The following is a 21942-nucleotide window of genomic DNA, read 5'->3' on the forward strand; positions in this document are numbered from 1 at the left end:
TTCTACTGGAGAGACCAAAAAAAATCTGTATTTGAGCTTTTCTCTCTATCTCCCCCTATTCCCCCCTCCCTTCTTAGACAGCTGTTGTAAACAAGTCCTTGACTGGCTTTATCTGCAACTCTATAGCTTCTTTGTAATGCTGGGAGGGTTAATCTGAGGTCAAGTTTCTGATGAACTCACTGTAATTACTCCTCCCAGTATCACAAAGAAGCTTCAAAGCTGCAAATAGGGACTCATTTACATCAGTCGTCTCCGAAGCAAGGGAGGGAGGAGGAGGAGGGGGAGACGGAGAGATAGGCTCACACACAGTTTTTTGTGCCTTCAGCAGAAAACAGCAGCTCAGAACTGGGGGAAGAGACTGAATATATAATAACAAGTATGGAAGAAATTGTTAGTCTGTTAGTATTTTTGAGTTAAATGCCCCTTTGAATGTATTGCTAACAGCCACACATCTCCTGTTCACATAGCCACAGTACAAAATATTTTTAGCCGCAGTACAAAAGATGTGATCGGCCGAGCATTGGGCTTTTTCCCACTCCTCGGCTGATCACTGACACTTTTAAACGAGCCGATTATTGGCTGAAGGGCTATTTCTTGCAATACTCCTGACTTATAATTGGTCCATGTAAAAGGCTGTTTACACTGACAGGCATACCTGATCAGACTCAGCTTCAGGCAAAGCCAGATTGGCTTTGGTAGCCAGTAGACTGGAGCCCATTCTCAGGCCTCTAGTATTGAATACTACCATAGGCACCCCGCACTGCAGAATGCCGATGGATAACAAAGGGAGCCTTTTGCCTCTGTCAACAACTTTAATTCCGTGTTCCCCATTGACTGTGGCATTTAAGGGGTTAAGAGGAAGCACTGACCCTGACCATTGCAACGGGAGGCCGGCTGTATATGACGGCTTAGTCTCTGCTGTCACCCCCCTCATGGTGCTATCACCAACGGATGAGGTTCTGTATACATACAGCCGCTAAGTAGTGGTATAATACGACATGAAGAAAAAGGAGCTGCAGCACATCACACCTATGGCTGATACTAATGCCTCTCGGCTACATGTAAAAACCAACACCAGGATGTTGGTATATAATTTGATCAAACCATATTGCCCCATGTACCACGTGCAGGTCCCCTGGCCCACATGAGTCCCTACACTAAATCCACACCGTGTCAGTCAGCGACCGCCAACCCCGCAAAGAGTGTTCAAGCAGGTAAGGGGGGCCATAGAATAGCCCTTCAACCCCAATGTCACAGGGCCCCCCCAAAACCCAGCAGGCACCACAGGTGGAGAAAGCTGCCACCAAGCAACACAAGTGTGAATATGGTCTTACTACTCACCATTGCTCCTGCAGGTAGAATGGAAAGGATAGGAGGTACCTGCCATGTGTGCACAGGTGCCTCCTGCTAACTGGGGTCACATGGGTCTTATAAAGAGGAGTGCTAACTGCTCAGAAAAAGGGAGAAAAGTAAAATACGACATGGAGAAAAAGGAGCTGTGACACATCAGTAGTGGTATAAAGCCATTAATATTAGCATCATAGTCCTGTAGTTTCACACATACAACAGCCCATGTTCTCTTAGTATATATAAGTTAAAACTCTTACATTACAACCTATAATCGACAAACACTTTTCAGTTTCCTCCTGTGTCCACGCAGCATCCGAAACAGACAAAATAACTGAATTAGAATGTGTTTTCTTTTTCTCTTCAATTGCTGATATGCAATTTGCTCATTACTGGGATAACAGCTCAGTGGCGTGCCTGGTGTGTACCCTGCAGGATGCCTGAGATTAGAGTCAGGAGGAGACGCAATGAATCCTGTATGCTAATGAAACAGATAAATCCTGACTACACATATTAGACAAATTATGAATAAGAGCCCATTGTGAATGATGTTCTGGATATGTTCTAGCATCTCCTCCTAAGTCAGGCCTCATCATTGTGTGCGGTCTCTATAGCTGCTGTTATTATATGCTTATGGTGGACTAATATACAGAAGACATTTCCTGGAGGTGAACTTAAAATTACAAAACTTTTTATTTTTATATTAGAACACTAGATATAGCCACTGGCAATGCATCACCGCCTTAGAAACATTGTTCCATAGTTTTCTATGTATGCCAGTTATTAAAGGGAACCTATCGCCTAGATTTTCTTTTTACTGATTCAATACAGATACTGTAACACAATCTTTTTCTAATCTGTTTCTATTTTCTGATTGTATTTTCTTTTGTACATTGTGAGGACAGCCATCTTGTCTAAGCTGTGTTTAACAGTATTTAGTGACAGGCTTTATGGCAAGCCTCATGGACATAGACTACAATAGACAGAGTCTGTCCCCATGGGACGAAGGTGAAGCATTGATGAATGTGCTCTGTGACCTTTGTAGAGGTCATTCCACAAGGAGCTGCTATTGTCTTCTTTATCTACTGATGTCACATGTCGCTGCAATGCTGTTTTCACCAGAGCCCGCCGCAAGGCGGGATGGACTTGCTGCGGCAGGCGACCCCCAGGTCGCTACCCCTGGCTTGGTTGCTAGTGACGGCAGGCGAGGCGTGGCAGGAGCAGTAGGCAGGAGATAGTGCAGGCAGAGGTCTGTAGGCGTGATCGCAGGTGGCGGACAGGACTCAGGAACAATGGGAAGACAGCGGGCAAGGACTAGGGACAAGGACTGCGGACAGGGACTGGGAACAAGGACTGAGGTCAGGAACAACAGGGAGCTGGGCCAAACGCTATGGGAAGCATGTAGAGGCTCCAACACCTGGGAGGGGGCAGGGCTGGAACTTATAGGGGAGTGATAGACACTAAACCAATTAGGAGCGCACTGCCCCTTTAAATCTGAGACAGGCGGCGCGCGCGCGCCCTAGGAGGCGGGGACGCGCGCGCCGGCCGGCACAGTGATGGGCAGGAACGATGCAAGGTGAGGCGCCCCCCTGGGCTGAAGTAGCCGCAGCGCCGGGTCCCTGCCTGTGGACCCCGGCTGCTGCGGAACTGGGTGAGGAGTCACGGCGGCGGTCCGGAGCGCGGGACGCCGCCGTGGCCCTAACAGTACCCCCCCCTTTGGCCTCCCCCTCTTTCTAGTCTGCAAGAATCCCTTGATGAGATCCCGATCCAAGATATTAGATTCGGGTTCCCAGGACCTCTCTTCAGGACCAAAACCTCTCCAGTCCACTAGGAAGAAACGTCTTCCTCTGACAGTTTTCATCGCTAAGATGTCTTCAACAATGTATACGTCGTCAGAGACGGCTTGTGGAGTGGAGGACGAAGCTTTACTGGAGAATTGGTTGAGGACCACCGGCTTCAAGAGGGAGACATGGAAGGAGTTCGGGATTCGCATAGTAGGGGGTAAACGGAGTTTGTAGGTGACTGGGTTAATGTGTTTTAGCACTGAGAAAGGACCAAGAAATCGAGTACCCAACTTGTAGCTGGGAATCTTGAGACGGACATACTTGGTCGAGAGCCAGACTTTGTCACCTGGGAGAAAGTTTGTGGCAGGTCTCCTTTTCTTATCGGCCTGATCCTTTATGCAGTCAGAGGCTTTGAGTAAGGACTGTCGAGTCTGTTCCCAGATCGACTGAAGGTCAGAGATCAATTCTTCCACAGCAGGAACCTCAGATGATGGAGAGAGAGGCAGAGGAGGACAAGGGTGATGCCTGTAGACCACATAGAAAGGAGACTTGCCCGTGGAACTCGAGTCCAGATGGTTATAAGAGAACTCTGCCCATGGAAGTAGATTGGACCAGTTGTCTTGGCGGCTGGAAACAAAATGACGTAGGTAGTTGCCCAGGATCTGATTGACTCTCTCCACTTGCCCGTTGGTCTGGGGATGGTAGGCAGATGAGAAATCCAGCTTCACTTGGAGCTGCGAGCAGAGGGCACGCCAAAACTTGGAGACAAATTGAGAGCCTCGGTCGGACACAATGTGAAGAGGAAGTCCATGTAGGCGGAAGATGTGTCGGAAGAACAACTGGGCCAGACGGGGAGCAGAGGGTAGTCCAGGAAGAGCCACGAAGTGAGACATTTTAGAGAAGCAGTCAGTCACCACCCAAATGACTGTATTGCCCTATGTGGTGCCAGGGACAGTCCGGGACTGGCAAGGGCAAAAGTAGGCCGGCAGGTCTTTGACGGGGTGACTTGTTCTTGGCACAGACTGCGCAGGAAGCCACAAAGTCCATGACATCCTGAAGGAGATTGGGCCACCAATAGTGACGGGAGATCAATTGCCCGGTCTTTTGAGCTCCCGGATGCCCGGCCACCAAAGAGGAATGACCCCACTTCAAGATGCGTTTTCGGAGTGCGGGCGCACATAAGTCTTACCGGGAGGCAGTCTCTGCAGAGTAGAAGTGGCAACGGGTACTAGGCGATCGGGAGGTATTATGTGACGGGGGGATTCCTCTTGCCCCATGACATCGGATGCTTGGGATAATACATCGGCTTTTACATTCTTCTCGGCTGGACGGAAATGAATAGTAAAGTTGAAACGTGAGAAGAAGAGAGACCACCTGGCCTGCCGGGGATTGAGGCGTTGAGCCGATTGGAGGTAGAGGAGGTTCTTGTGGTCCGTGTAGATGTTAACATGATGTCTGGCCCCCTCTAGGAGATGACGCCACTCCTCCAGTGCCAACTTAATTGCCAGGAGTTCACGGTCTCCAATCGTATAGTTCCTCTCGGCCGGGGAGAAAGTCTTAGAAAAAAACACGCAGGTTCTGGTCTTGCCTGATGTGTCCATTTGCGAGAAGAAGGCTCCTGCGCCCACAGAAGATGCATCGACTTCAAGAGAAAACGGCTTGGTGACATCTGGACGGACTAGAGCAGGAGCAGAGGCAAAGGCTGACTTTAGGCTATTGAAGGCTTGTTCGGCCTCTGGAGGCCAACGTCTGGGATCCGCCTTCTTCTTGGTGAGAGCCACTATGGGTGCGACCAGGGTAGAGAAGTGAGGGATGAACTGCCGATAGTAGTTGGCAAATCCAAGGAAACGTTGGATAGCTCTAAGTCCCACAGGACGTGGCCACTGGAGAACAGCTAAGAGCTTAGCTGGATCCATCTGTAGGCCCTGGTCGGAGACAATGTATCCAAGAAACGGCAGGCTGCGTTGATGGAAAACGCACTTCTCCAGCTTGGCATACAAATGGTTGGCCCGTAGTCTTCGTAGAACCTGCCATACATGGGACACGTGGGTCTGCTGGTAGTGGGAGAAGACCAGGATGTCGTCAAGATAGACAATGACGCAGACATAGAGGAGGTCACGGAATATATCATTAACGAATTCCTGGAAGACCGCTGGGGCGTTACATAGGCCGAATGGCATGACCAGATATTCGTAGTGCCCATCTCTGGTGTTGAAAGCGGTCTTCCATTCATCTCCTTCACGAATACGGATCAAATTATACGCTCCCCTGAGATCCAGCTTGGAGAAGATCCTGACTCCACGGAGACGGTCGAATAGTTCGGGGATTAGCGGAAGAGGATAGCAGTTCTTGACAGTCACCTTATTTAAGCCCCGGTAGTCTATGCATGGGCGGAGAGAACCATCCTTCTTCTGCAAGAAAAATCCAGCGCCAGCGGGAGCCGTGGATTTGCGGATGAAGCCCTTCTGTAAGTTCTCCCGGATGTAGGAGGACATGGCTTCAGTCTCGGGCACGGAGAGAGGGTACACTCGACCACGTGGAGAAGTTCCAGGAAGAAGTTCTATGGGGCAGTCATAGGGCCGATGAGGTGGTAGAGAGTCCGCCTCCTTGGCCGAGAAGACATCAACGAAGTCTTGACATACTGCCGGTAGGCCGGGTAGAGGCTTGACGGAGTCAGGTGACGTCATAGAGCATTTGGGCTGAGGAAGCTTCAGACAGCGGTTAGGACAGTCCAGACCCCAACTGAGAACCTCCCCGGTTCTCCAGTCTAGCCTAGGGGTATGTAATTGCAGCCAAGGTAGACCCAGCAAGATGTCGGAAGAAGAATGGCGCAAGACGTAGAAGGAGATCTTCTCCTGATGCAAGGCGCCTACCTGGAGGACTAGAGGTGCCGTCTGGTAGTGTACAGCTTCAGTAAGAGTCTCGCCCGTGACCGAGGAGATAGTCAGGGATCGGGCTAGCTGGATCACGGGTAGCCGCCATCTTTGGACCAATGTGGCTGCAATGAAACGGCCTGCAGACCCAGAGTCAATGAAGGCAGTAGTCTGGTGCGTTTGTCCTGAGGGTGTCTGGATGGAGACTGGCAGAGACAACCTTGGAGAGGTAGCATTCACACCTAGGGAGGCCTCTCCTACCGGACCTAGGTGCGAGCGTTTCCCGGACGCTGAGGACGTTGGGGACATCTTTGCCGGAAGTGATCAGAGCCTCCGCAATAGAGACAAAGATTCAGCTCCAGTCGGCGAGCTCTCTCATCAGAGGTCAGGCGAGCTCGTTCTACCTGCATCGGAACTTCAGGAGTTAACTGGGGTACTGGCGTGACTGGATTCTGGAAAACAGGTGCCAGCCAGTGATGGCGACGAGGCAGGCTCAGTCGCCGTTCTTGCCGAACCTCCTCCTCTCTCTCGGTAAACCGGTTGTCGACTCTGGTAGCCAGTAAGATAAGATCGTTCAAGGAGATAGGAAGATCTCGGGCGGAGAGCACGTCTTTTACCCGACTGGATAGGCCCTTCTTGAAGGTGGCTATTAGAGTGGCCTCATTCCAGTCTAATTCTGCTGCAAGGGTGCGGAACTGGATGGCGTAGTCACCAACGGTGGAACTGCCCTGAGAGAGATTGAGGAGAGCTGTCTCAGCCAAAGACGCACGGGCAGGTTCCTCAAAGACGGAGCGAAACTTGGCCAGAATGGTTCGGAGATTAGCAGCAGCAGGGTCATCTCAGTCCCAGAGAGGCGTGGCCCAAGCCAGAGCTCTACCCTCCAGTAGGCTGATGATGAAAGCCACTTTAGAGCGCTCGGTGGAAAACTGACTACTTAAAAGTTCTATGTGCATGGTGCATTGAGTCAGGAATCCTCTGCACAACTTGGGATCACATCCGTATTTACTCGGGAGAGCCAGTCGGAGTCTCGAAGGAGCTGCAGGAGGTGGAGAGCGCTGGGCTGTAGTATGCTGCTGTAAGGCAGCGATCAGTTGCTGAATCTGCTGCGACTGTTGCTGGATCTGCTGCGCCTGCTGGACGACCACTCGGGCTACGTCACGGATATCAGGCACCTCGCCGGGATCCAGAGTTGGAGCCTACTGTAACGCCTGGAGTAGTGGATCCACTGGACCGTCACTAGCGATGGCACTAACCTCACCAGGGAGCGGAGTCTAAGGGGCCGCTGGTTTTCACCAGAGCCCGCCGCAAGGCAGGATGGACTTGCTGCGGCAGGCGACCCCCAGGTCGCTACCCCTGGCTTGGTTGCTAGTGACGGCAGGCGAGGCGTGGCAGGAGCAGTAGGCAGGAGATAGTGCAGGCAGAGGTCTGTAGGCGTGATCGCAAATGGCGGACAGGACTCAGGAACAATGGGAAGACAGCGGGCAAGGACTAGGGACAAGGACTGCGGACAGGGACTGGGAACAAGGACTGAGGTCAGGAACAACAGGGAGCTGGGCCAAACGCTATGGGAAGCATGTAGAGGCTCCAACACCTGGGAGGGGGCAGGGCTGGAACTTATAGGGGAGTGATAGACACTAAACCAATTAGGAGTCAATTAGGAGTGCACTGCCCCTTTAAATCTGAGACAGCCGGCGCGCGCGCACCCTAGGAGGCGGGGACGCGCGCGCCGGCCGGCACAGTGACGGGCAGGAACGAGGCAAGGTGAGGCGCCCCCCTGGGCTGAAGTAGCCGCAGCGCCGGGTCCCTGCCTGTGGACCCTGGCTGCTGCAGAACTGGGTGAGGAGTCACGGCGGCGGTCCGGAGCGCGGTACGCCGCCGTGGCCCTAACACCCGTCTTATTTGTACAGACACAAAAGGAAGTCTCAGTCTCAGCAAGATATCAGGATTATTTTATAATAGAAATAGAAAAATGGATAATTGGAAGAAGAGCTCACAGTCTTTCAAAATTGTAGAAGGTTGTGAAGGAGTGGATCAGCTCACCTGGAAATGGCAGACAACAGGCTCCCTGGATGTTTGGAGGGGGATGGGTGGGTGCACGGATCCTGCACGCGGCCGAGCGTGGGTTCACAGTAGAAATTGAGGAAAGGAGAAAGGTGTACGGTCCAGCACTCCAAAATGTTCGGGGAAAAAATATGCTAATAAAACATAACTTTTAATCTATGCTGTTAAAAATAACGTGTTTAAAACCAACGCGTTTCGCGCCATGGCGCTTAATCATGATTAAGCGCCATGGCGCGAAACGCGTTGGTTTTAAACACGTTATTTTTAACAGCATAGATTAAAAGTTATGTTTTATTAGCATATTTTTTCCCCGAACATTTTGGAGTGCTGGACCGTACACCTTTCTCCTTTCCTCAATTTCTACTTTCAAAATTGTAACTTGGTTTAAGAGCATTGTTTTGGTTTAAGAGCTTCCTGTACTGGGTGCGAGTGAGGAGTGCGGGAGGGGCATGGTCTGCATAGGGGGGTCTACAGCACTGTGCTCTGACCAATTAAGTCTCCCTCACCTTCCAAATCATAGCAGATCCACTTCAGGCTTGGGCTTACATCAGGGGACAGGACTATGGAGGTATCTCTTCATAGCTGTAACTCCTCCCTTCCTGGACAGAGAGTGCTACATGTATTTGCCCACATCTGTCCTGCTCACTCCTTCATACTCCCTGCAGTCTCTGTGGGGTCTTATGTTTCCCATGCTCTCCATTCCTGCTATAATGTGCCTGCACTTACACTCAGCTATACACACTGCTGCTATAATGTGCCTGCACTCACACTCAGCTATACACACTGCTGCTATAATGTGCCCGCACTTACACTTAGTTATACACACTGCTGCTATAATGTGCCTGCACTTACACTTAGTTATACACACTGCTGCTATAATGTGCCTGCACTTACACTGCTAACAGCTGATAGGCCACTCAGACTCTACAACCGCCAGGACCGTGAAGCTGCAGAGACAGGAAAGAAGACCGGGCTCGGGGAAAGGTAAGGCATCAGGTGTTCGTCCAAACCTAAACCAATGATCAGCTAAGTCTCTATTAGTGTCCATTTCCCAGAAAGTTTATCTGGCAGTTTATCTGCCAAAGATTTGAAGCCAAAGCCAGAAATGGATTTGAAAAGAGGAGAACTCTTAAGGCCCTATTACACCAAAAGATGTGACGACAGATTATCTGCCAAAGATTTGAAGCCAAACCCAGGAGTGGATTTGAAAAGAGGAGAAATCCAGTCTTTCCTTTATGACCTGTTCCCTGTTTATAGTCTGTTCCTGGGTTTGGCTTCAAATCTTTGGCAGATAATCTGTCGTCAGATCTGTTGGTGGAATAGGGCCTTAGGCTTTTCTTTAAGACCTGATCTCTGTTTATAGTCTGTTTCAGGCTTTGGCTTCAAATCTTTGGCAGATAATCTGTTAGGTAATCTTTCTGTGTAAATGGACCCTTAAAGAAAGCCATAATCGGCCGATTATCACTCCACGTAATAGGGCCCTAAGAGACAACTATCCAGTTTAACCCTTTGATATCTATCTTTTTATTTTTTTTACTCTGTTTACGTTTGTAAATCACTTGATTGATTGAGCATCATTGATTATGCACACATGTATTTATACTGGGCACTTGTAAGTATTGTGTATCACTGCTTGAGAAAGGCTGGTTGTATAGCCGAAACGTTGCACTTGTGTGATTAAAGTGAAGATTTTTTTTGGATGTGCTGTCTCCTCTACATCTTTTGGACAGTTTAACCCTTAGACAACCAAGGACGTACCGGTACACCCTGGAAGTCTGTCCCCAGACGACTGTGGGCATACTGGTACTTCCTGAGCTATGAAGCGCGCTCCAGAGCGGAGTGCACTTCATAGGAGGTGGGGGCCGGCTGCAGTGAGCAGCCAGCACCTCACCCTTAATGACAGGCTGCAGTGTGTCATTAACTCCTTAAACACCGCATGGCGTCACTTACAGATCGGGGGTCATAGTAGTTAATACGGTTGAAAAAAAGACATATGTCCATCAAGTTCAACCAAGGAGGGGATGGATACAGGGAAGGGGGAGGGGTGATAGGTTCTATACATATGCATTTATATTATTTTGGTCTAAGAACTTGTCTAGCCCTGTTTTGAAGCCCTCTACTGTTTTTGCTGTGACCAGATCCTGTGGTAGACTGTTCCACAGATTCACAGTTCTCATGGTAAAGAAGACTTGTCGCCCCCGGAGATTGAACCTTTTTTTCTCCAGGCGGAGGCAGTGCCCTCTTGTCCTTTGAGGGGGTTTTACCTGGAACATCTTTTCCCCATATTTCTTGTAGGGGCCATTTATATATTTAAATAAATTAATCATATCTCCCCTTAAACGTCTCTTCTCCAGACTAAACAAATTCAACTCTCTTAATCTCTCCTCATAACTAAGATGCTCCATTCCCCTTATTAGTTTAGTTGCCCGTCTTTGTACCCTCTCCAGCTCTAGAGCATCCTTTTAATGAATCGGGTTCCAAAACTGGACGGCATACTCCAGATGAGGCCGCCGATGGGTCCAGATTGTTAAAACGGACCGGCGGAGGTCTTTCACCTGCCTCCGTGCGGTCCGATCAGCGCTCTGGTCACTGAGCCTGCACAGTCAGGCTCAATGAGCATCACACCGATAACACTGATCAATGCTATGCCTATGGCATAGCAGTGATCAGTGTGAATAATCACACAAGTGTATGTAAAAGTCCCCCAAAGGGACTTCAAATGTGTAAAAAAAAAGTAAAAAACATTTATACACTACCTCAAAGCACCTCCCCCAATAAAAGTTCACTACCCACTTTTCCATTATATAAATAAAACATATAAAAATAAATAAATAAATAAACATATAATATACCGTAGCGTGCGTAATTGTCTGATCTATTAAAATATAACAAGCGCCATTGCGAACGGTGAACAGCGTATGTGAAAAGAGGGAAAAAAGTGCGCGGATTACCGATTTTATGTTACATTATATATATATAAAAAAAAATTAATAAAAAGTGATCAAAACGTCCGATCTCCACAAATATGTTATTAATAAAAACTAAAGATCATGGCGGAAAAAAGTGTCACAATAGTTATTAATAACTATTTGCCAAAAAAAAGGATTTCATAAAAAAAAAAAAATAACATTAGAGAATCTGTGTAAGGCTATGTTCACACTGCGTACGAATTTGTACGGATTAGTACGCAGGGCTTACACTGCCGTACATTTGCGGCTGAAACTACGGACGTGCGAAAAATCGACATGTGGCCGGATGCGTACGCACAGCAAACATACGCCCGCAGTACAGTTATGCTTCCCTAGCTTGTTTCGAAGCGATCTGAGGCAGGTCATTTACTTGGAAATCTTCGCCCAGCCCCGTAAACCCCACAGAACCTTTTGGATCGAAAAATCTAGTTCAATTTGGCTGAAATAAGTACTTCGTACGGGACCGCATGGAAATCCACGGCCGTGAGTTTCAACATTTCTGTCCTCAAACAATGGTCTTGTTCATTTTTCATGGTGCCGCACACGATCCGGCTGTAAGCTCATATGTAGTGTGTAGGCAGGCGTATATCGTATACTTTCAAGCGAACGCATCAACCTCAAAACTACGTGCGTATATTCGCGGTTCGCACTACGGACGGATTCATACGCAGTGTGAACATAGCCTAAACCTGCATATGGTTGTGTTCGGACTGACCTATAGAATAATTGTATCATGTCGCTGTTACCATATAGTGCATTACGTAGACACAGGAACCCCCCAAACGTTACCATATTGCATTCTTTTTTACGATTTCACCTATTTATATCTTCATAAATAATAACTTTGGGATTCCATCATACATGTTATGGTAAAATGAAAGACGCCATTACAAAGTACAACTATTCCTGTAACAAACAAGCACTTACATGGCTCTGTAGATAGAAAACTGAAAGTGCTAGAGCTCTTAGAAGGGGAGGGGGGAAAAACGAAATCGCAAAGATCAAAGTTTGCGCGGTCCACTGGGTCATTTTGGGCCTGGTCCTCAAAGGGTTAATGTATCAAAAATGTACTTTACAGGATGCAAACCTTAATGGAAAAACTGGTGACATAAATCTTAATTCAATAATTATAACTGCAACAACAACAACAACAAAATAATAATAATCAACATCATCATTATAGAGATTAGTGTTCTTATGGACTTTACCATAGTATAACTGCGCCATCTGCTGTTTGATTTTGAGAATTGATATGCACTGTACAGGTAAAACGTGTAGTATAGAATCGGCTAAGGGTATCTATTATTACAGAAGACTTTAACCACTTAACTACAGTTGCAATTATTGTAAAAGGTACAGGTATAGTGTAATCATGTATTGCCTGTCTGTATGTTTTATTAGAGTTTTCTTGAAATGCTGCAGGGCAGGTAAATGGTATATACTAAAGTTTCACAATGACGTGGATGAAAACATATTCAGGGCAACAGTTTACAGACATTTAAGAGTGTAGAGATGTACAGTAGCTTTTATTAACTTTATATGTCATGCACTGCAGTCAGGGGTGTATGATGATGATGACGATTACTCTGTAGGGAGCAAGAAGAGGGGAATTGTTACAGTCAAAGCAGCATAGTTACCATCTAGGAGGTACAAAGCTGAGTGTTATTACAGTGTGGGACAGTAAAAGGAGAACTATTTCTGTCTGGGGCCTAACAGGGACTCCATTTCTAACTGGGGGCTCTGAGACAGTGTGGGACAGGGGTACCTGGGGTCCACCAGTGGAAGTGATCCTGGAGGCCCACCAATGAAGAACCAGTGAGAAGCGACATGCTGACCCGGTAAGCTGTCCCTAAGCTTTTCTACAACTCTGAGAATGTGTTAGATTTTCTCTGGTTCTCCTCTAAGCTCTTTTATGCTGGGAGTTGTAGTTTCTGAGAAAAAACCTTTAATAAATTGCAATAACATAAAGAGGTGGAGTAATAGTGGTGTAGATCAGTTGTTCTCAACTCTAGTCCTTAAAGGGGTTATCCAGCGCTACAAAAACATGGCCACTTTTCCCCCTACTGTTGTCTCTAGTTCAGGTGTGGTTTGCAATTAAGCTCCATTTACTTCAATGGAACTGAGTTTCAAAACCCCACCCAATCTGAAGACAACAGCAGAGGGTAAGTGGCCATGTTTTTGTAGTGCTGGATAACCCCTTTAAGTAGTTATCAGCGAACATGTTCGTAAATGTTCGTATGTTCATGCAAAACATGACAGGTAATGATGTGAGCATATCCCATACAGAGAACACTGGTGCTGATACCTGATGTACTGACTAGAATTAGATCAATCCTGTAAAATCCTCAAAACATCACCTGTTGGGGGAACCTCAAGACTGGAACTGAGAAACCACAGTGTAGAGGCTTCTAGTGGCTGCAATATATGGGTCACAAGTAGAGATGAGCGGACTTTCTCTCCCTGTACTTAGGGTTATGTAACCAACAGTAAAGTCTGAAGTAAAAGCTGCAAGGTGAGTGCCGTGTTTCCTTTATCTCTGCGGGGTATAAATTGTTATGTAGTCTCTCTCTCTGTATAGCTGTGCACCATTGGTTTTCTGTCTTCCATTTAAGTGGCGAGGTCTGCTTGTCCCTGGATGCAAGGTGAATTAGTGCTGGATCTGTTCACTTCATTGAATATTTCCTCTGTACCCCTATAGACTAGTTAGGCCCCTCTTTGCCCTCATATAGTAGATAGGTCCCCCTATAGAGTAGTTAGGCCCCTTTGTGTAGCCCCTATCTAGTAGCTAGGCCCTCTCTATGCCTCCATATAGTAGGACTCTCTGTGCCTCTGGACAGTAGTTAGACTGTCTGTGCATCCATCCATATAACAGTTGAGCCCTTTTTGCCTACATATAGTAGGTTGGCCCCTCAGTGCTCCTCCACATAATATTATCCTCCTCTGTGCTGTATTTTTTCCCCTGTGGTCGGTGACCTGCCTGGCTGTGAGGGGGTCCCTTGGGTACTTATCACGGTGGTCCGGAGTGGAGCTGTGACCAGGCCCGGATTGGTAATCTGGCACAGCGGGCAAATGCCCGCTGGGCCGTTAAGATTACCGATCAGTGGGCCGCCGGCCCTTTGCAGAGGCTGAGTGAACAGCGCGGCCAACCGCCGCACTGTTCACTCAGCCTCTGCCAGGGTCATTCTGGGCAGGCATATGGTCCGGTCCCCGCCTCCCCCCAAGCACACCTAAGGGCTGCTGCCTTTAAAATCCTTTGTACAGCAGACGTGCCGCGCGCAGGCACGTCTGCTGAACTCTACCCTGACGTCTGACGTCGCTTCCGGATGCGCCGCAGAGGAGCCCGGAGATCAAAGGAGAAGATGCCGCAGCGCTTCAGCAGAGAATAGCTGCTGACTGTAGCATTCTCTTTGGTCTCCGGGTCCTCTGCGGCGCATCCGGAAGCGACGTCAGACGTCAGGGTAGAGTTCAGCAGACGTGCCTGCGCGCGGCACGTCTGCTGTACAAAGGATTTTAAAGGGGCAGAGCGGGCATTGCGGCAGCAGGAAGAAGATTCCTCAGGAGCCAGGAGGAAGAAGACGCAGCTGGAGACAGGTGAGTATACTTTTTTTTTTTTTTACATGGGGGCTGCATAGCCAAAGGGAGCCCATTCTATTTGTGTCACAGGAGGGAAAACTATACTGCAGCACAGTGTGGGGGTTGGGGGCTATGTTATGTGGGGACTGCACAGAGGGGCCAGTATAATACACTGGCCTTTTACTATGTGGGTGTGCTGCACTGGGGGCCCTTCTCTATATACTGGCATACTATACTATACTGTATGTGGGTACAGTGGGGCCATATACAGGCACAGAGGGGGGGGGGGTCTAATATAGTGAGGAGGAACTCAATATATGGGAGCACAGAGGGGGCCCAAACTTCTATAGAAGAGTGGCTGTACTATATGGGAACACAGCACAGAGGAGGACAGATTATTATTCAGAGGCACAATCTGAGCCTAACTGCTTATACGGGGACACAGAGGGAGCACGGTTACAATTTGAAGCAATACACTTGGAGAATTTTTATATAGATGTGGGTGATGCTGGAGTGAGGAGCTAGGGATGGTCCGAAACCTCCGAGGTTTGTGTTCGTATGAACCCGAACGCTCGGCATCGGATTCCCGCTGTCTGCCCGCTCTGTGCAGCGAGCGGATACAGCAGGAGGACCGTCTGGAAAACTGGGATACAGCCTATGGCTATGGCTGTATCCTAGTTTTCCAAGCAGTCCTCCCACTGTATCCACCCGCTGCACGGAGCGGGCAGACAGCAGGAATCATTACGGAGAGTTCGGGTTCGTACGATCCCTATGAGGAGCCTAAAATGTTTGTCTGGTAGATCCTGTGAAGACGAGTCATGGCCGGAGAAAACTTCATGATGGCCGAGCCAGACGGAGAGGAAAAGGAAAGGTGAACAACTTCAGAAAAAAACATTACTTGCAATCAATGCAGAGAAGACGCCTCATGTGAGTCACAGAATGTAATTGCACTATAATCATTTATATGGTCTGCAGAACCTTTGTACAGTTAGGATCTACTATTATATGGTCACTGCTTAGGAAGAATATTGGTCTTTACATAGTGATTTTATTCAGTAACAGTACAGTGGTATTATGAAGTCACTGTATGGTGGTGATAGTGATCATGCTATGACGGTATTACTTATTCTGTATATACTGGTACTATTGGTAATATCTCCTTATATAGTGGGTTTTATTCAGTGTCTGTATGGTGGTATTAGTCATTATATGATGGTAATGGTCATGGTGCGGAGGTATTATTTGTTACTTGTATACTGGTATTATTGGTAATATTGGTCTTTGTTTACTGGTTATGCTTAGTAACAGTGTGGAGGTAACATGTATAGATAGGAGATAGATAGGAGAGAGATAGATGGGAGATAGATAGGAGATAGATAGATAGGAGATATATAGATGGATAGATAGATAGATAGATAGATAGATAGATAGATAGATAGATAGAGATAATAGATAGATAGGAGATAGATAGATAGAGATAATAGATAGATAGATAGATAGATAGATAGATAGATAGATAGATAGATAGATAGGAGATAGATAGATAGATAGGAGATAGATAGATAGATAGATAGGATATAGATAGATAGAGATGATAGATAGATAGATAGATAGATAGATAGGAGATAGATAGATAGATAGATAGATAGATAGATAGATAGATAGATAGATAGATAGATAGATAGGAGATAGATAGATAGGAGATAGATAGATAGAGATAATAGATAGATAGATAGATAGATAGATAGGAGATAGATAGATAGATAGATAGATAGATAGATAGATAGATAGATAGGAGATAGATAGATAGAGATAATAGATAGATAGATAGATAGATAGATAGATAGATAGGAGATAGATAGATAGATAGGATATAGATAGATAGATAGATAGATAGATAGATAGATAGATAGATAGAGATGATAGATAGATAGATAGATAGATAGATAGATAGATAGATAGGAGATAGATAGATAGATAGATAGATAGATAGATAGATAGGAAGGAGATAGATAGATAGATAGATAGAGATGATAGATAGATAGATAGATAGATAGATAGATAGATAGGAGATAGATAGATAGATAGATAGATAGATAGGAAGGAGATAGATAGATAGATAGATAGATAGATAGATAGATAGATAGATAGGAGATAAATAGATAGATCCAATATGAAACAGATATCTAGCAGCTCTTTGATATCTTTGATTGCACATACATGTACAATCCCAACATCACAACACCAAAAACATTGCCTGTCCTTAGATTGTGTGTGGTATTACAACTTGGCTCCTATCACTTCAATGGAACTGAGCTGCAATACCACACCCAAACTGAGGAGGAGAGTGGCATTGTTTCTGGAAGAAAGCAGACATGTTTTTCCCCATTTAAAGGGAATTTATGAGGTCCGTACCAGGTATGGAGTTGTAGATCCCGGAAAACAGGTGTGTAGGAGATATAACAGCCATGGCCGTTAGTGCAGTGTAAACTTTTCTAATAATCCTTTTAATTACCAGCTGAAGTGTCACGACGAGAGCTGCAGCGCTGCCCTGTATCTCAATCAGTCAGAACAGGAGGTGCTGCTGTGGCTCGGCTCCGCCTCTGTGACACTTCAGCTGGTAATAAAAAGGTTTTAAAAGTTCAGACTGGACTAAAGGTCCTGTCACTTATATCTCCCCCCCCACACACACACACCTAAACCATCAAATTCACAGCAGATCATGTTATATCTTTATTTTTATGTGTTGATGATGGGCTTCGCATATTTAAGTGAAGTAGTGAGGAACAGCAGAATTTGCTGCAGCGTGTATTGTACACCTCTATCCATAATATATCAGAGAGAATATGGTATGTGGGCTGCTGAGGTTGGAGTGCCAGGGCTGATTTTTAGTCCCAGTCCGGCCCTGGCTGTGACCCACCCGGACTATCCCCAGAAAGGGGAGATGATGGAGTAGTGACTGTGTAGGTGCCGGAAGAATAATCACTGAGCTCTGTTATCATCCATAAAATCTTCTTTACTGTGAGAATACTTTGTACAATAGCTAATCATAGACTGCAGACGTGACAGAACAGAATCTGCGCTAAGAGTCTTTGGAGCAGAAGAGCTGAACTGACTTGTGCTTCAAATTCAGAGTAGTGGAGAGGTAGAAGTGTGCTCTGCCTGAACTTTAGAAGAAAAAGTAGAATATTGAAGAATACTTGAAAATAGAAGTATAGTTGTGCCCGTGTTTCAACCTTTGTTGTCGTTGAAGCACATCTTGCCCTACAGTATAGGGTGACCAGTCCAATTAGGGTGACACAAGCCCCAGACCTTGTTACCTGAGTTGAGCATGGTGGCCAAATTACCTGGTTACACCTGCGCTACGAGACAGAGCTTGTAGCAACTTTGCTCTATCCGAATCAGTTCCTGTTGTTTCAGGATACTGTCCTGCACTTTTAGAGATGTTCACGGCATGGGCTGGGGTGATGTCTGACTTGTCCTCTCTCAAGTAGTTTAGCACTACATAGTTGGACCAAAGATAGCATCTGAAAGAAAAGTCTTTTAGACTTCACTGCAGCTGTTCAATATACAAGTGCATATACAGATAATAGCGACATCTACTGGTAAAACTTAAGAATCACTTGATTACCACGATAACTTGTAGTGCAGGCTTTTGCGAGGGGTGTATAACCTAACAAGGACACCCCTAGTTAGGACACCACACTTGTAGAAGAGAAGCTCACAGCCTCTTGAACAGTTCCTGAAGAGGAACTAAATGTCTGGAGGAGGAGGAGGAGGAGGAGAAGGAGGAGGAGGAGGAAGAGACAACCAGGTCAGCACAGGAGAGCATAAGAAAAAGCAAAGGAGACAGCAGCACTACAGCAACTCAGTGCTGACTGCAGACTAATTTGTCGCCAGAGCTCCTGCTCCCACAATAATACTGTTAAGTGTTACTGTGTGAACAAGAGGACTTTGTGTGCAGCACTGCTTAAAAGCATTGCACCCGGTCCAGTAAGAAAAGGGTTATTTAACCCCTACCTTGTAGTTTCAAAAGGGTTAAGTAGCAGGTGATCCATGTGGGCGCTCCCATCTTTACTCTCTTCTGGTGGGCAGAGTAGGGAGTAATTCCCCTTCCTCACTGGTAGAGTGGTAGACAGTTCATTTGAAAACTATTTTGTTTCTCTGGCATACACATTTAAAGAACATCTATTGTAATGGTTTGTCAGGTTTTTTTTCCTGCTATAACAGTAAATACCTTTTTGCAAATTACATAATAGCATTAAGTCTGTACTTTTTGTGGTCTTATCGAGGTCAAAGTAGTATTTAAAGATGACCACTAGATGTCGCTATATTATGTGTTTAAGTGTAAAAGCTGCACAGCTGAAGTGTCTCAAAGGGTTATTGTGTTTTTTGCACCAGAATCTGCTAGCCAGTAGGATCCTTGTTTTCTTCTGTCCTAGCACCTCTTCTTTTTCTGCTCTTCTGATACACTCTTTCCAATACATTGCTTTAATAAGTTATATTACTTTGTAATATAACTTTATTAAAATAATGTTTTTTTTTTTTTGTTTTTTTTTTAATCTACCTTTACATGTCCGTTGAGCGGCAGCAGTAAATAGGGACACCCCTGCAGTTCCTGCTCTTTTGCTTTTCTAAGTGCTACGCAGAGCAGGGTTTGTTCTCCCTATGTACTTTACTGTAAACTGCTAACACCTCCACCCCCTTCCCTCTAGGTAAACAATGATACTGGGCAGGGTAGGGAATCTGGAACGTCAGGGGAACCGCAAAAACATTGGTGGAAGAAGTGCCGCATCACCTATTACTGCTGCCACTAAACAGAAGTGTATAGGTAATTAAAAAAAAAACAATATATTTTTTTTTTATAAAGTTGTATTAAAAAGTAATATAACTTTGTTATGAGAATGTACTAGAAAAAAAATGTTAACTAGACTAGACACTAGACCCAACCACAGTGCACCTTATACGCTGGATGAAAAACGTCTGAAAAAGTTGAAAAACTTGCAAAAATGCAAAAAATTTCATGGAATTTTGCAGGAAAAACAGGATTTTTTTAAGGCTTAAACTACAGATCAGAAACTTCACAATATAAATTGCGCTTATTTATTATTGTGCACATGCTTTATACAGAAATTAATATACAGTACTGATGTATTATTTGACTAATAAGCATGCAGCGTCCCACCACAGGGTCCTGTACTACACAAATATTGGTGGTTGGATGCTTGCCTTATTATTGATGTGTTTTAAAGCTGTGGCATTGCTGCGTGCTGTTAACATGTAAGGGCACAATGTTTTACTGATCCTTTATAGCTTCACTATACAGTACTTAGAATTATGCTTTACACTATTGTGCAAGAGTACTCCAAAGACAAAATAATAATTTTCAATACATTGCTTTAATAAGTTATATTACTTTGTAATATAACTTTATTAAAATAATGTATTGTTTTTTTTTTTTCTTCATCTACCTTTACATGCCTGTTGAGTGGCAGCAGTAAATAGCGACACCCCTGCAGTTCCTGCTCTTTTGCTCTTCTAAGTGCTACGCAGAGCAGGGTTTTTTCTCCCTATGTACTTTACCCCCAGTCTGCCCCAGTCACCCCCAGTCTACTCCAGTCACCCCGTCTGCTCCATTTACTCCCAGTCTGCCCCAGTCATCCCCAGTCTGCCCCAGTCACCCCCAGTCTGCTCCAGTCACCCCGTCTGCTCCATTTACTCCCAGTCTGCCCCAGTCATCCCCAGTCTGCCCCAGTCACCCCCAGTCTGCTCCAGTCACCCCGTCTGCTCCATTTACTCCCAGTCTGCCCCAGTCATCCCCAGTCTGCCCCAGTCACCCCCAGTCTGCTCCAGTCACCCCGTCTGCTCCATTTACTCCCAGTCTGCCCCAGTCATCCCCAGTCTGCTCCAGTCACCCCCAGTCTGCTGCATTTACTCCCAGTCTCCCCAGTCTGCTCCAGTCACTCCCAGTCTGCCCCAGTTTCCCCCAGTCTGCTTCAGCCACCCTCAGTCTGCCCCAGTCACCCCCAGTCTGCTCCAGTCACCCCCAGTCTGCCCGAGTCACCCCCAGTCTGCTCCAGTCACCCCCAGTCTGCTGCATTTACTCCCAGTCTTCCCAGTCTGCCCCAGTTTCCCCCAGTCTGCTTCAGTCACCCTCAGTCTGCTCCAGTCACCCCCAGTCTGCTCCAGTCACCCCCAGTCTGCTTCAGTCACCCCAGTCTGCTTCAGTCACCTCCATTCTGCCTCAGTCACCTTCAGTCTGCCCCAGTCACCCTCAGTCTGCCCCAGTCGCCCCCAGTCTGCTTCAGTCACCCCCAGTCTGCTCCATTTACTTCCAGTCATTCCAGTCTGCTCCACTCACCCCCAGTCTTCCCCAGTTTCCCTTAGTCTGCTTCAGTCACCCTCAGTCTTCCCCAGTCACCCCCAGTCTGCTTCAGTTACCCCTAGTCTGCTTCAGTCACCCTCAGTCTGCTTCAGTCACCCCTAATCTGCTTCAGTCACCCCCAGTCTCCCCCAGCTACCAAGTTTTCAAGATTTTGTGGGGCCCCATGCAGTTGTTTGCTATGGGGCCCCATGACTCCTAGCTACACCCCTGCCCTTTATCTGTTCCTGTACTACTACACACTTCATGTGTTCCTGTACTACTACTACACCCCTCATCCTTTTGTGTTGTCTGACTGTAAAGTTCTAACTGGAAAATTCTGGGGGAAAAAAAAAAAATCAAAACACTGGGGACAAGCCACACCTCATAAACCACACCCACAATAGGCCTCACCCAGCGAGACCACACCTACTATAAGCCACACCCCTTTTGTCAACACTAACGTGTCTCTGGAAAAAAATTTCAAATGTTGGCAACTATGCTATAGCTATGTTTTTCCAGTACCAGTTTTGATACATCCTCCTATGGTGGGGGTCACTCAGGGTTTTGAAAGGTGTGCATAGTCGAGTTTGTTGTTTTTACATACTCTCCTGAGAAAGTTTTCCTGTATGCCTTGGGAATCCTCTCCGCCACTCACCCGGGGGGAACACTAGCCATGTTGCCTTTTTATCTGTGTAATTTTTGTTGACCTAGTTGGCTTGCCTTGTGAATTGTTTGCACTTACACTTTATTTGTTATTTGATGCACTTTAGCCTAGGCCATGTAGTTTGTTTTTTAATGTATGGTTATGTATTTACAGATATACAGTATGTAAATAACAATAATGGTACTGCAATGTGCTCCCCTTTGTACCAGTAGGGGGTGATTGGTGACACACTGTGCTGTATTTGAGGCAAAAGTGAAGTTTTGGTATATGTTTTAAGTGTTTTTTTTTTTTTTAGCTTTTAGAGGTT

This window comes from Dendropsophus ebraccatus, chromosome 7 (genome assembly GCF_027789765.1).
Source record: "Dendropsophus ebraccatus isolate aDenEbr1 chromosome 7, aDenEbr1.pat, whole genome shotgun sequence".
In the NCBI taxonomy this organism is placed as follows: Eukaryota; Metazoa; Chordata; class Amphibia; order Anura; family Hylidae; genus Dendropsophus; species Dendropsophus ebraccatus.